General features: G+C 39.6%; 1 long non-coding RNA gene across 1 annotated transcript; it reads right to left on the reverse strand.

The window, feature by feature from the left end:
* Positions 1 to 1,104: 1,104 nt before the first annotated feature.
* LOC112954417 lies at positions 1,105 to 14,845 on the reverse strand. The gene is made up of 6 exons (XR_003250694.1): positions 14,703 to 14,845; positions 14,220 to 14,392; positions 11,652 to 11,761; positions 11,083 to 11,193; positions 2,339 to 2,462; positions 1,105 to 1,190 (listed from the first exon to the last, which is right to left on the reverse strand). It is a non-coding gene; the product is annotated as an uncharacterized LOC112954417 (long non-coding RNA).
* Between the last annotated feature and the right edge of the window lie 367 nt (positions 14,846 to 15,212).

Raw genomic sequence — 15,212 nt, forward strand, 5'->3', positions numbered from 1 at the left:
AGAGCTTCCCTAAATTCAACTCTTGAAAATGGTCATTTTATACAAAACAAAGCTGAAGATGTTTTGTGGTGTATGTTTTTACTTTTTTCCTAAGGCCCCCAGCACTTAAATGAAAAGCCTGCTACATAATCCACCCTTTCTCTCTTCTTTTTTTATCATTGCTCTCAGGTCTAATAAAACCTTCCTAGTGCAGAAGGAAGTTTTTAAGTATGAAGTAATTGCTAAGTTTAAAAAAAAGCAGAAGACTAACCCTTAAGAATTTCAACTCTAAATGTCCTGTTTTAGGGCACACATCATTTACTGGGTCTGGGTTTATCTATTTATTTGTTTGTTTTTAGAAGCACACAGGTGGCAATCTTACCTGATGCTAAGGCCACTACATATCCATATTTCCTCAGTCTCACTGTTCTTCTTCACCTGGAAATCTTCTCCAGGCACAAAACGAYAACTTTAGAGAGACACCAGCCATTTCTGGATGTCCTATGCATGGCCGTATCCATTGAACTCTGGATGCCAGGCCTGCTGATCCATGTGCACGCAAGGAGTTTGCGGCACAACCTCCACACGCCCGCTGGATCTCTGACTTTCAGGACACACACAGTAGTTAGAGGCTTTCATGGCAAACGAGGCTGTCACGTTCTGCAGCGCCAAGGCCAGCAGATCCCGAGCAACTCCCACTCCCACGTGCACAAGGGAATTCAATGCAAGTCCCCCAACCCCGCAGAAAGGTCCGTGACCTGTGGACCTGGCACAGGGACCCCGTGGCCAACCACTTCCCAGGCGAATCACATCCCTGCTCGGAGCGAGCAGCCCTCGGCTGCCCAGCCGAGATCACTGACAGGCATCGAGATCACTGACAGGCATCGGGCGCGCGGGGAGGAGGCAGCGCGCGATTCCAGGTGAATGCAGATCTCAGGAGCTGATAGTCCCCCACCTTTCTCTTCAGTCATTCACAACTTCCTTTGGAGCCCTGGGAAAGCGGCAGCTGTCTCTTGATGATCAGATAATGGTTACACGGTACAGCGGCTGTTTTGTTTTAGGTATATAAATAAATATATATGGGGGAGGCTCCGAAAATTTAGCTTAACTTCTAGCCAGTGTGAYTGATGATTGATCAACGATCATTGGTCAATGATTGATTTAAGAGCCATAGATCCTTCAGGTGTTACAGCCCCTTGTTCTGTTTCTCTCTAAAAAATAATTATTAAGTTTTAATATTTCATTACTATTTGCATAATGAAAGAACTTAAGTGTAATGAGGGGAATTAACCAAGATAGAAAACGCTACTTGAAAAAATAAATTACTGTGGATGAACCCTGCTTATCCAAGTTTTACAGTTTCGGTAAGCTTAAATTTAACAAAAGATGGAAAATATGTTCTATACTGGGACATTATTTTAAGTTGAGAGTGCCCTTTATTCCTCCTGGCCTTTTGAACAAAGAAACTCCTATTTTCTGAAAATTTAGATATTATGCCATAAAACTATATTTTATGTTTTATTATGATTCACATCAGTTCTCTTCAAGGCCCATATTTCTGATAAAAAATAAATACACAATAAAAATCTCTCAATATACTCAAGTACCAGCAAAGTTAAGACAGGGAAAAAAAAAAAAAAAAAACTAAAAAGCTGAAAGGCAGCTAGAATGCCTTGAGTTGTGCTTATGAAAAACTTAAAAAAAAAAAAAAAAAAAAAGAAAAAGAAAGAAAGAAAAAAGGCCTTGTGACACATTTGTGAGCGGTGAAGGTTTTGAGAGAAGAGAAGCACAGAAAAAACACCCAAGGTTTCTGCCTGTGCCTGCCCAAATGGTCAGGCCAAGCAGCAGATGAAAAATGAAGGAGAGGGGGTGACATCTGCCATTTGAAATGTATTGTAAATGTTTCAACACCCTGACAATGAAACGCGTAAGAAGCTTGGAGCATCCAAGACCCTTCAGCTAAACAAAATGAAAATGGGCAGAGCTGTTTAAGGAGGTGTCTTTCTTAAAAGATTTTATGTTTGCTTCAGAGAAATCGTACTGTAAAGAAGCAATGGCAAGTCAAAAGCTGCATATTAATGAAATCTAATGATCTTTCAACACATCTGGATTATCCCGTCAAGAGAAACCAAACCCTGAGACTTGCCTATRATGTTTCCTGGCAAATAGGAATTGCATCCTATAGGTCTGAAATGGACTCAATGATCTCAAAGGTTTTTTCCAGCCGTAATGATTCTATGATACTAAGCTCTGTGGGTCAGTGCTAAAACCACCTCTTTGACATAACAGAGCTTGACCACAGCATGTTTTTCACCAACACTCATATTACTTAAAATACTCAAGTATTTCATTAGCCTACCTTATGTCCCCACTTCTGTGTCCACGTCGTGAAGATTACAAGCTCATACTCCTTGTTTTGTTGTGCTTTACCCGTTGCTCTCGGAAAGCACAACCTTCARGAGCTGGTGCACTGCTGGCATAGGCTGCAATGCAGAAGACCTGGTATAAGTCATACCAAGAGTCACCCTTCTCACCACTCCCATTTTCACCACCCTCCACTTTCCTTCCTTCCAATCCCAGCAAATCCAAGGGCCAACCCCTTGGAGACTGCTGTCTCCAGCACTCCTGACACCTACCAGCTTTGGAGTTTGCCACCCACTCACACACACTCTTTGAAGCACCTGCCACTGTCTCCCCATGGATAGCCACAGATCTGCCCAGCTAGTGCTCATCTTCCAGCTAAGTGCCAACCCCTAAAATCACCCCAAAACAGCTGAAGCTATCAAGATGCTAATGTATTTCCCAAAAGCCAAACACCTTATGGGAACAAACTCCATGACATGGGTGGACCTGTGTAGAACGGTGATTCCCTACAGTCTTACTTGGACAACCTCAGGGAGCACAGGCAGAGCAGTAGAATATAGAAAAATAGCTCTGCTTTCTGGTTGCTTTGTCACCATCCATGAAGCAACATCCATCACCACGAGAGCACTCGGCCAGTCTATCTCACCCCCATCCATGCAACTCCCTTGTTGCGTGGTTGTCAAGTGCAGCAGAGATGTCTCAAGATGCAGTCGGGGGAAGAAATTAAGTGGTACCACATGGAAGCCCTCAKGGTCTGCAGAAGGAGCAGGGCCTACACGTGGCTTAAACAGGGATGTAGAACTGATGTGTATCAGTCACCACTCTAGGGAAAGATAAAACTATCCCAAATTTTGCCCTGTAAGGGCAAAAACATAACTGCAGAATTGACATAGTGAAGGCAAAGAGGTGCCTGGACAAAGAAACAACTGATTAGTAGAAAAAAMTGATTAGTTTTGAAGGAAACAATAACCTTGCATCACTTCAGACAGCATAACTCCATCTAATTTAGGTCTTCGGTGAGAACCAAGTCACCTTTACTTTTCTGTGAGAAAGGCAGTCAGTAGCTGTTACAATCCTGGAGGAAGACTGGGAAAATGACTACAGATTTTAAAAAGTGCCAATATAATGATTTTTCCTGTAGTCTGCTTGTAACTATTTGCCCTTCTAGATTAGCAATTATGTACTGTAACACTGTCATAATATGTTTCTCATAACAGTATAAAAATACTGTATTCTCAGGTGTTTTCACTATCAGGCCCTGATATCTTGCAATTAATTGAGAATTGCAACTTGCTCTCAAGCAAACAGAAATACTCAGTGTCCAGAATAAAAGTTCATCAGGAACTTTATGAAAATTCAAAATTTCATATAGAAGTAACACCCGTTTTATCATTTAAAAAACAAAAATCTCAGGATACCCAAGCTATTTTTCTTCACCCAGCTATTTTTCATTCAACTCATGTTTTTGGTCCCATGCACTTGCAGTGCTATAAAAAAAGCAGCCTTATTGTGGAACTCTATTAAAATTACCTAAATGTTACAGGGGTGAATTATTAGCCAGGGAACTCTGTCGTTTACTTACTTATTTTTAACTCTTTGCATTTCTCTCATAAGTATAGATTAATGTCAATAATTTTGCTATGAATTTCCATTTCAGAATTTCTTTTGCTGAAACATTTCACTTTGCAGTATCCCACAGATTTTGAGTTTCACTTCATCTTCGTTTCTGTATTTGGATTTTTCGATCAATATAATTCCATTGAAAACCTAGAAAAGTTTCAGCACATATTCAGAAATAACTTTCATTCAAGAGTCTGAATTTTCAAAGGATGCTCACCCTAGCCCTTCAGAGACACTGAAATACATCACTCTTTTTGGTGGTCCTTTGTAAGGACTACTACTTTTCTACTTTTTCCTAATAATATGCAGGATCTTCCYAGACTTCAGTGGAAAAAAAGACGACTGTTCACTAAGGAGTGAACAGGATTATCTTTCTCCTCTAGCACATCATCTCTTATCCCCCATCCTCCTTCTCTGCCTAATCTAACTAATCTAGCTAGCTATTTATACCATATTCATCATTTGATTATCTGAATGCTGCAATATTTTTCTCCCCTTCCACCTTAACATATAGGAGGATATTGTTTGTGTGTGTGTGTTTTAACTTTGCTGTAATTGTGGAAGGAAGGCTAAGGCCAAGAGCTGGTTTTTACCCCAGAACAAAGAGAGCATTCGTTTCTGCAGGGGTGGCTGTATGGTCATGGATGCCTCTGTAGACTGTAGAGAGAGCCTGATCTTTCCAGCTCATACACATAAATTTTTGTTCAAGATATTTTTACCCTCTCTGATTTCAAATATCTAGTTGTACTAAAACACCTCTGTTAAGATCATCATTTTTGTAAGAAGAATGTTTTTTTCCTATGAGGAATTTTAATGACTTTTTTTGTGATATTTTGGTATATGACCATCAACATATCAAACAGTCAGCAGAGCGAGTTTCCTTTGTGTGCTATTTAAAAGCACACCATTCATGCTGATTATCACTATAATTCAGATTTGGCAAAGAACATAGGGGAAAAATAACATGGTGCATCTAACAAGCTTCATCCAGTAAACACACCAATTTTTTTTTGCAATGCTGTAATAGCTGATTAATTACTATCAGTGATGATATTTAAAGTTACTATAATTAGACCAATCATCATCACCTTTAAATGATCTGGGATAGTTTCAAACTCTCTCAAGAAAGTTATCTGGGCATCGTTTTGCACTGAGCCATCGGACTACATTTCTAAAGGTTTGGCAAGATTTTGCAGGGTGTAGTCACCAGCCTTTGCACAGAAGCTTGAGCTTATGTAGATTCTTCTGCTGGTAGAATCTAAACTAGTTCCTTGAATGAAATAATAAGCGGGGGAAAAAAAAAATAATATGTATGATGTTTCTCACCGACACAACTGTACATTAGAGTAGGATTGGATGACCTAGGAAAACTGTTCCCTCTTTCTCAAAGATATTAAAGATCCATTAAAATGTCTCTTTTTTTTTTTTTTTTTTTAAGTTGTTGGTGCAAGTGAATGGGAAACAGTTATTCTGCGGTGACATATGGTATAAAGATATTCTCCTAGGAAATGATTAGGTTTCTTCCTCAAGCGTTAAGCTATTGGCTCTTACTTTAAAAATTACAGCATTTTCATATACCATACAAAGCTTACAGTCTTCAGACCTTCTTCAGTCTCTTAAGCAATTATTTTAAGTTAATGGATATTCATTATATCATAGTTAGGTGCACAGGATTTGTTGCTTGTTTTTAATGACAACAGCAGAAATAGGTAAAGAACTAAGAACTTTACCTTGGTACTACATATCTATAATGAGGACATTTGGTGAGCATTTTCAAATCACTTTTTCCATGAAGTAGTAGGAAGTATACCAGTATACTACAGCATTCTATATACATAGTATACTAGTATGTAGCATATCACTATATACATATCCCTAGCTAAAATTTTCCCAGGTAGATTGTGACAATAGTGATTGTAAATTAGATAACATTCTGTACACAATAAGAAGTCCGTGAGAAATGCTAGTTTATCGTCTCTGGCCACCTGGGTGCAAACTCAAATCTCATCAGGAATCTAAACAATTTAGTGGCCTTAATCTGTGTTTTGTGGACATTTGTCCTAACAGAAAGATATAGCTCAGCATATTTGTTGGTACCTAGACAGGAGACATCTGGGATTAGTGATTCTAAAGCATGCATTTCTCACCCACCAAAACCTAATGTGATCCATCTATCTATGCAATCTTTTAGTCACATCTATCTGTCTATAACAGTAGCCAGTTTAGTTCTGCCCACCTACCAACTGTATCATATGCATGAATTGCACCAGATGATATTACAGGAGAGACTATATTGTGATGTTACTACCACCCTTAACAATGGCAAGACGCCCCAAATCAGGCTACAGTTCAAAAACATAGTAAATGCAGCTTTAGACCTCCTAGGACCTAAAACCCTGCTAGGTCAAAAATGTCACAATCTAAAGCCAAAATAAAGGTATTCAGTTGGTAGAAAAGTGGTGCATCAGAGCATACTAAAAAACTTGAAAAGTCCGGATTTATACTGGATGAGATGCTTTATGTCCTGCTGCAGCCAAACTAGCACAAACTCTGTATCCTATGTTCTGGTTCATTCAGCAGAAACATGGTTATGTACTCATGGTAGATTGAGTTAGCACTGCTGTATGATCCTGCAGCATGTACAGCTCTCATCAATGACACCAGGACTGCAGACACACGTATACAGACATATGCTGACAGATCTACATGCATGCCTACAAAAATGCTTCTTATACCATCTCATTTTCCCTATAATTATTTTTCCTTATCTCATTTACATCAGAAAATTTGGAGCCACTCAATGCAAAACCTTTCTAAGAGTCAGGGAGGAGCTGATGAGAGAGACTCACAATGTATCACGAGGGAACAACCTGACTTGCACCTCTCCTTTCCCCAGCTTGGAGGTAGGGGAAACGCTTCACTGGGAACTGGGAAGAATTCTGCAACTTGTGTTCATGCAACATTGTTCAAAGGGAAGCAAAGGCCTGATACTTCAGAAAGAAAAATATCCCTCCCTATATGCACTGATGCACTATGTTCCTTTTACAAGAGTTTACAGCTTCCTTTTACAAGAGCTTACTGCTGCACCCTTGCCTACGCACCTTTAACAAAACCAGCCTACCAAACACTGGATTCCAGGATCRCAACAGATCCTGAAATATCACATTCTCTTTCGAAAACATCCTCATGTTTATTTTTTTGATACCACTTCTTAAATTTATCAGTCACAAAAATTAGAAAAATAAAATACAGAAAAGTTGAGCTCCCTCTGTCAGAGCCTAACACCTTGGATTTAAAGACCAAGCAGACAGTCCTCAAATTACACCTCGTTAGTTATCCACAGTCAGATTACGAAGCCTTGTTTCTTCCCTGGTCCTAGGGAGGGCCAAAGCACACAAGCAAGAAAAGCTGCAGCGACTAGAGGGAGAGCAGAATGGAATCTTCCCACCTTTCTCCAACCCTGTTCGCAGCAGCCCTTGGTGGAAGTTTGGAGAGGAGCCTCATGGAACAAAACAAGGTGCCTCCAGCACTGGTGTGGCTGCAATCCCCACTGCCATTGGCTTGAAGTCAAACATAGTGCCAGGTGTACTTAATAGGAGCTAAATTTCCTAGCACTTTGCAGTGTCCTTCAGCAAGCTGGAACATGCCTGCAAAGGTAAAATGACAGCAGACACCACATTTTGACTTAGCAAAGATGTTTACTATCAAACAAGGCTCTTGTCTGCTAAGTCAGGATGAAGACTTGGACTCCAACCTAAAGCATTGAATTGGTGGATTTTTTTGCAATGGACTTTAATGAACATTTAAGGTACATTACTAATTTTGGTTCATTTGCTAGAACTGCCCACACACTTAAAGCAAATTACAATTGTATGTTTGCACGATTTGGTCCTAGGAAGTCTATTTGGAAAACAGGGAACAGAAGACCATTTTCTTCATAAAATTATAATACTTTGTCAACATGTCTCCAAGATGTGAACAGTTTGGCAAGAAGATCTGAAAAATACTTAGCAAACTGCATTAGAAGTTTTTTCTCCTGCACTGCTCAAGCAAACAAAAAAGTCTGTGAAATCTTACCTGAATAAACATTGCAGGCTGGTACTAACTTGTTATTGGTACTGACACAGTGCAGCAATTGGCCAACCAAGAAAACACCAGGCAAGGAAAACAATGTAAGAGGCTGCATAATATACAGCTCTGCCTTTAGGGCCCGTAAGACAAAACCAAACACCAGTTTTGAAAGGAATCACAAGGATTACAGAGACTTTAGACAGGAGATATCACTTCAAAATGTGTACATTTATCCAGCACAGTAAGACTAATACCCCATCAAAGGCACTAGAATATTTTCCAATGGAGACAGACCACAGTTTATGATCATCATCAGTTCAAGGGGGATAAGTAACCAGCACAAATAGCTACGGATAAAAAGCCAAATACCTCAAAGTGAAAGAAATAAGCTGTTAAAAATAAGACAAACAAGTTATAAAAAGAAAACCCCCAAGCCAAAAAGAATGGTTCCAGGTATTCATTTTACATGTGTTCTGTCTGAAGGAAACAAAGTAGTTTTGCACAATCTCAAAGAACACCAGATACCATAAACTTGCATCTATACTATGTTCATTGAAAGCTGACCACTTTTTCCTTTGTAAAAGCACAGCCACACTGCAGATTAATGATTCCTTTCTCTTTCTTTAAATATTATTTTACCCTCTTTAGTTTATTCTGCTCTTATTTTTCTATTTCAATTATTATTAAGGGAGTTTGTTGAACTATTAAGCTAGATTTTGAAATCTGAATCTTTCTGCTTTTCAAACTACTAGTTACGATGAGCGTAAATGGAATCTAAACCACTATAGTGTTTATATAGCAATCTATGTAATTCTGTAAATGATGCAAACGATATCAAACACCGCAAACATTCTGCACTTGATATCAAACACTACATAATCACAATAAAGACAGTATTAGAGTGTTCAAAACTAGTTAGTTTGCCTCTCATGTCATGAGATGAGCTTATGAACAGGAGATTAAAAGGAAACAAATGCAACCCCATCTTTCCATTTCCCTTCTTTTTTTTTCAGTTTGCTAGGATTCTCTAGGAATGAGTACGCTATAGAAACTGAAACAGCCCTAGGCCTGCAAGGTTTGCTCTGCACCTCTAATGGCAGAGATGTGTTTTAGAGTAGAGTGATAGCTGGGTGATGTGGGCATCCAAAGCTTTAAGAGAGGAAAACACTTTTCTCTTCCCTGCAYCCCCAACAATTTCCTGACAATACAGTGTGATATCTAAGCTAAAAGTTGTAAATCTGAGGACAGTGCAAAAGTGAATGTCAGAAAATGAGGAAAGATGCTTTTCATCAGCCTAAATATATAGAATACAAGAAACTGAGATGACAGAGAGCTCATCCTTCACAGTTCACGATGGTATGATACCCACACCATGGCCTAGGCTTAGAAAGAATTGGCTAATGGGTAGAAAACAGGAGGGAAAAAAAAAAGACAGGAAAAGATAGAAACAATACCAGTGAATGAAATCTTTATGAAGAGTTTGCAGCCATAATACTATCATCTGTACATATAAATATATATATGGCCATGTGGCCAGTGCACTCTTCAGAGGAGCTTTGTTGTCATTCATATTATGAGCAGAATTAATCTCAGCTCCATTTTAACAGTCTGAAAACTTGTCGTGGAGTTTGCACTTCTCATCTGGACACCCTTGCCAGTCTTTGCACTCTGATTCAGCCCTCTGAAAATAGATGACTAAGGACAGCTGAATCGGTCCCTGGAGCTCCAGAAGCTGATTCATCCCACGGACTGCAAGGAAGTTGCAGGAGGAGGCTGGAGCAGATACCCAGCTGCCGGAGCCCTGCCTGGTGACAGGATTCCCACCACTGCTTTCTCCCATCTCCGCGCCCTTGTTGGCAGCCTCTGATGGTGTCTCTGATTTCTGCATTTGCCCTCTTCACCTCTGCCAGATTAAAGTGCTTTATACAATACTTCTGCTATAATTAAAAAAAAAAAAAACAAAAAACAAAAAAAAACCAGAATTTTTCAAAAAAGAAAATTCTTAATGTCTCTGTCTTAATGACACAGACTACTGAAAATGCATCAAACTTATCCCTGTCCTCTATACTGGCTTCCAAAAGAATGATACTCCTCTACTTAGTATAAATAGAAAAACTGCCTAATGCTTAGAAGTGAGTGATAATAATAAATAATTCCTCAGACAAACTGGAGCTTACTTCTGCATGAACCTTGTTTGTATAAGAACCTGAGGTAAAGCAAGACTAAGAGATAATCTTTATTGTCTTCTGTTCCAAGCACAAGCCTACGAGCGTCTACCTGTGTCTCCAACACAGGGAAGAAAAGCACAAATAATTAAAAACAAACAGAAARCCTTCAGACATCAGGGCAGACATCCAAAATTAATGTTCAAGCAAGACAACAAACATAGTGTACTCCATGGAGCCTGGAGCAGGTAGAATTTATGAGCAATATGGAGGAGGAATCATTCTGAGGTGAAGCACAGGAGAGCTCAATTTATACATAGGCCTGCAAAATCCCGTTTAGCAGGCCGAAACATGATTAATTCATTCTGCTGTTTTGGGTTGTATAAAAAGGTGCACCGAGTCCTAATACCCATGCATTCTAATATAACTCAYTATATCAACCTATTAAAACTCTAATTTCCAGAAGTCAGCCTGCTCAAGGAAGTTATAGAAAGCTTGCAATCTAGGTTTGGTATATTAGATTAGAATGTGTCACTCCTATCTGTTCACAAAGAACAGAAACAATAGCCAGAGAACATACACTTTACTAAAAATTCCTTGGATCATACATAAATTCCTTCAGTATTGATAACCTCTATCTTCCACATAAAAAGCAGTGGATCTTTACAGTCTCTACAAGGCAGTTTCCATGGAATGGGGAGATATGTTGGCTTCAGAATCTTGGACGTACTACACATTTGTACAAAATGTTCCAGTGAGGTTTTTTTAATAAGTCCCAATATCAAAGAGTGATCGATGGGTGTGCTCTGCTCCTTCTGCCTGGGCTAAAGGTGGCAGGCCATGCTGCAGTCCTTAAACAATTGCCTCTGATTTTTTTACTTACCGAGTCTGGAAGACATCAGTGAGAAAGCTGCCTCCATCAAGAAAGGTTGAATAAAGACTTCAAAAATTGGTCCTGGGTTTGGTCTGCTATCTTCTGAAAATCAGTTCAGATCTGTGGTAACAAAATGAGAATAGTGCTTCTCCAGACCCTCAGTTTTGAACAGCACAGGTCAAAATAAAGAGGTAAATCAGCAACTCTTCTTACATAGCAGCATCTATCACAAACAGCAAAAAATTAAATCAAGAGAAGAACTATTCTCTAGAAGAACAAGGACTCTTCACCTCTTTCCCAAGAGTGTAAATAGATGAACTTTGCAACAAGACTTGTGTGCAACCAACCTGAGCCCCCAGGGGACTGGAATGAATACAAGGCGCCCTTACCAAAGGGCCTTGCTACCAAGGGCTCTGCCAGCAGCTCCCTCTCTTACACCAAGGGAGTGTCAGCAGGAATGCTCATGCTGATGCTGAACAGCTGCTTGGCAGAGGATGAGAGTCATCCTCGCAGGTAGACCAGCCTCAGGACGTTGTGGGTTTTGTAGATCAAAGCCAATGCCAGCACGATGTACTCACAGCAAGGCAGCCCAAGAGCAAGCAGGTCTCTGCATTTTGAGGCAGCTTCCAAACACAYCTGAGATGAGGCCTTGGTGGGGATGGGTGAGGCAGTGGCGAGTCTGGAGGTGCTAAGGGTATAAAGCAGGAGAATGAGGTCTGCTTTAGAGAAAAGGCAACCAGAGAGAAATATAAGGAAAAGTGACCTTCTCAATGAGTCATGAATTCCACTTACCCATCAAATAATGGAATGGAAAAGTTGGAAAATGGAAAGCTAACTAAGGCTGTGAAAATGAGTAATACATGGCAGGTCCACACCCTTCCAAAGGGGCAGATATTATCCTTCCTGTAACTTCTGCCTGTTTTCCCCAAGTCATTAACAGCAGCGCTCCCTTATCTTGATGGCACCGCAGCCAGATGGCTCTCCTCCATGCCCCAACCTCACACGCCAGAGGCGGCGAGCAAGCCTTCCAACCAAGTCAGACGAGACGAAAACAGAACTACGTTTCATCTGCAAAACCAAAGCCACACGGCAGCCCGCGCATCCTCGCCACCTGCCTCATCTACACACAGAACAACCTGTTCCTTAGGGCGCGCCTGGCAGCTCCAGAAACAAACAAGGACCCTCCGGCATTTAGGGCTGGGAAAGGAAAGGGACCTCAAAGTCTTGCCCACAGAGGAGCTTGTTGAAGAGCCCATGCATTGACTGCTCTGTCTGCTAAGTGCAGGTTCCTTTGCACCTATTCCCCATTTGCTTGTGAAGCTGCTTCTACTAAGATGTTGATCCACATCAGGGATCAGGAAATCTCTCCTTTCTACAGGACATAATCCCCCTTTTTATTGCAAAAAAAAAGGCCTGAACATGTTCTGACTTGTACAGCATACATACAGCGATTTTCATCATCTTTGCTGAAATATTTTAAACACTTTTATTTTTTTCCTTYTTCTTTTATTTTCCCTTGATAAAGGATGCAGAACTATGAGACCCATATACCAGAATCTCATTCTTCATTACTTCTGGAGTGTAMAATGGAGACCAGAGTACCACTCTGATAGATACAGTAGTAACAAAGCTAAAACATAACTATATCATTTAGTCTTTTTTAACATCAATTTTATCTAGCCCTACCTTTTAGAAAGCTGAAGATTTCACAAATTGTTTTTCTTAACCAAAGAAGAAAAAAAAAAAAGCTCTTTGCCAAAGCAGCCCTCATGGCAACCAACAGCCTGCCAAGAAAAATAAAATAAATATGTATTTCTCTGAAACAACAGTATCCTTCCCCACAATGCTGACCTCTGAGAGAAGGATTGCTTTGAAAGTATCATCTCCCTCACACTATTTTGAGATGGGGGTAGGGATAAGCTTTTCAAACTGTGTCAAGCTGGACATGGTCCACCTTTCATCATATTTCAAATAGATTGCTTTTGAAATGCAGGTAGAGGAAACCACCTGACTGGCACCCACCTTCTCACACCATTTGTTAAGGTTTCTCTTATCATATAGAAATGTCACAACTGTTACTGAAGGTTCAAAGGCACAAAGCTATAGAGACCCARATTTGCACACACGGAGTTATACAGTATTTCTAGTCCAAGAACTCGCTCTAATACTAAGATGACTCTGGATGTATTTGCAGGTGGGCTAAGGCCCAGATTTAGAGGGAGAAAAAAAAAGTTTTAAAGTGCCAAAATTTTCCAAGCTAGGGATAGGATTTGGATAAACACATCCTGCTTATTTTACTGGAAAAGGTGAATGTCTAAATACCCAGCTGTCTTTGAGAATTTCAGCCTTAATCTCTATGTGAATAGGTTTCTCTCTTTCTTTCCTCATCCAAATGAGGAAAAAAAAAAAAAAAAAGGAAAACAAATAGAAGCCAATCCTACACTCTCCTTTGCAGTACTCACAGCTACTTCTACTTGGCAAAATTGTATTAATGCTTCCAAACTAGGAGAACTTCAGTATAAAAAGGCTGCTCTGATTTCACTTTCCAAGAAGAGTGACCTAAGAAGAGAACAATAGATTTTCATTCTCGTAAATGCTCGGGTTAAGAAAGAATTCTTTAGAAAAATACATCTCTGAGATGTTTCCACCTCACTCACACTACCGCACATTTGGAGCAATTACATTAAACTCATTGAAATTAGTTTGGTATAAAAATCTCATCTTAGTGAGAGAGACTTGAACTAAAATAAATATATATTTTTAAGCAGTCGCTGTCAAGTTAATGTTTTTGTGTAAGTAATCTCAGAGGGACACATTTGCAACTCATTTCAATGTCATTGTGTCTGCTTACATTAGCAGTACTTTTGGCTCAGAATCTTTTCAAGTTGTGTATTCACCAGATTGTAGATCAATAAACAACACAGATAAACAAAAGTCTTCTTTAAAAGCATGCAAGTTCTACAATGGAATACGACTGTCAGATGTTCTTTAAAATCTAAACACCTCATTATTCAGATATCTAATTCCCCTCCTAGACTGCACAAGGATAAACAAAAATAAACACTTAAAATGGGATTAACATTCCTCAATTTATCAAACAATATTAATTGTTCAAAGCAAGAAAATTCTATTTGCATTCTCATTACCTTTACATTGCACATCAAATGATTCTCAGGATCTCATGCCAAAATTGAGAATCTTCAAATCCCACAGAAGACATGGAACATCTTGGAAGAGTCATCATCAGTTGACCACTTATTTAGTATTGCTAGTTATGTGCAGATTCAGCCAATGTTTGTGCAGTTAATCTGTCCCAGGGCTGGGTGTACAAAAAACAGGCAAAATGCACCAACATCAATTGGCTGAGTCACTCTTTTTACATCTGTAGAAGACACTTAAAAATATTTTTGATTATTTATGAGGATTTTAATTACTATAATGCATTTCTGCTCAAACTATTCACATAGGATGATCAATAAGAATCTGCTCAGTGTTTACAGAAAACCCACTTTCATTAAGCAACTGATTCTGCCAGTCCCACAAGTGCTCACCATGAGCAAGTTCCCTAGACCTGTCCAYACCACCCAGCCCTTTCCTTCCTCCCCCAATATGTAGCACCATTAATATACCTGGAGCCATTTAATTCCCACAACCTGGCTGCTTACTGCCCTTCAGCAGGCTTTGCACCCTCACTTACTACAGGAAAAACTCTGAAATCCTTTTGGGAGTATCAGAGCAAGAAAAAAACAGCAGTTTCAGGAGCTTCCGAGGCAGAAATGGAAAAGATTTTGGTGACAGGAGGTATTCTATTTCTTAGAGAGTGATGGAAAAAGTTCTTACACTTGGTGGAAGTAAAAGAAAGGGCATAGGAGTGGGAGGGAAACTCAGGTAGCAATGAGTCAGGAAAAAGGAGGTTAGCAATTCATTAATATAGGACTGCCCCACTGCCCCACTCTTCTCAACTTGTTACAGCTGTAGGATGATGTTGGGGTGGAGAGGCAGACTAATCCATGAAGAACTAGAAGACTTTGATATTAAARTAAAATACACACACACACACAAAAGCAAAGGGAGGGGAAACATAAAAACATATATTCTTTTACTGGGATATCTTTTCTTTTTTTCTTTTTTTCTTTTTT

The sequence above is a fragment of the Nothoprocta perdicaria genome, unplaced genomic scaffold (genome assembly GCF_003342845.1).
Source record: "Nothoprocta perdicaria isolate Ctin4 unplaced genomic scaffold, notPer1 scaffold_5, whole genome shotgun sequence".
NCBI lineage: Eukaryota > Metazoa > Chordata > Aves > Tinamiformes > Tinamidae > Nothoprocta > Nothoprocta perdicaria.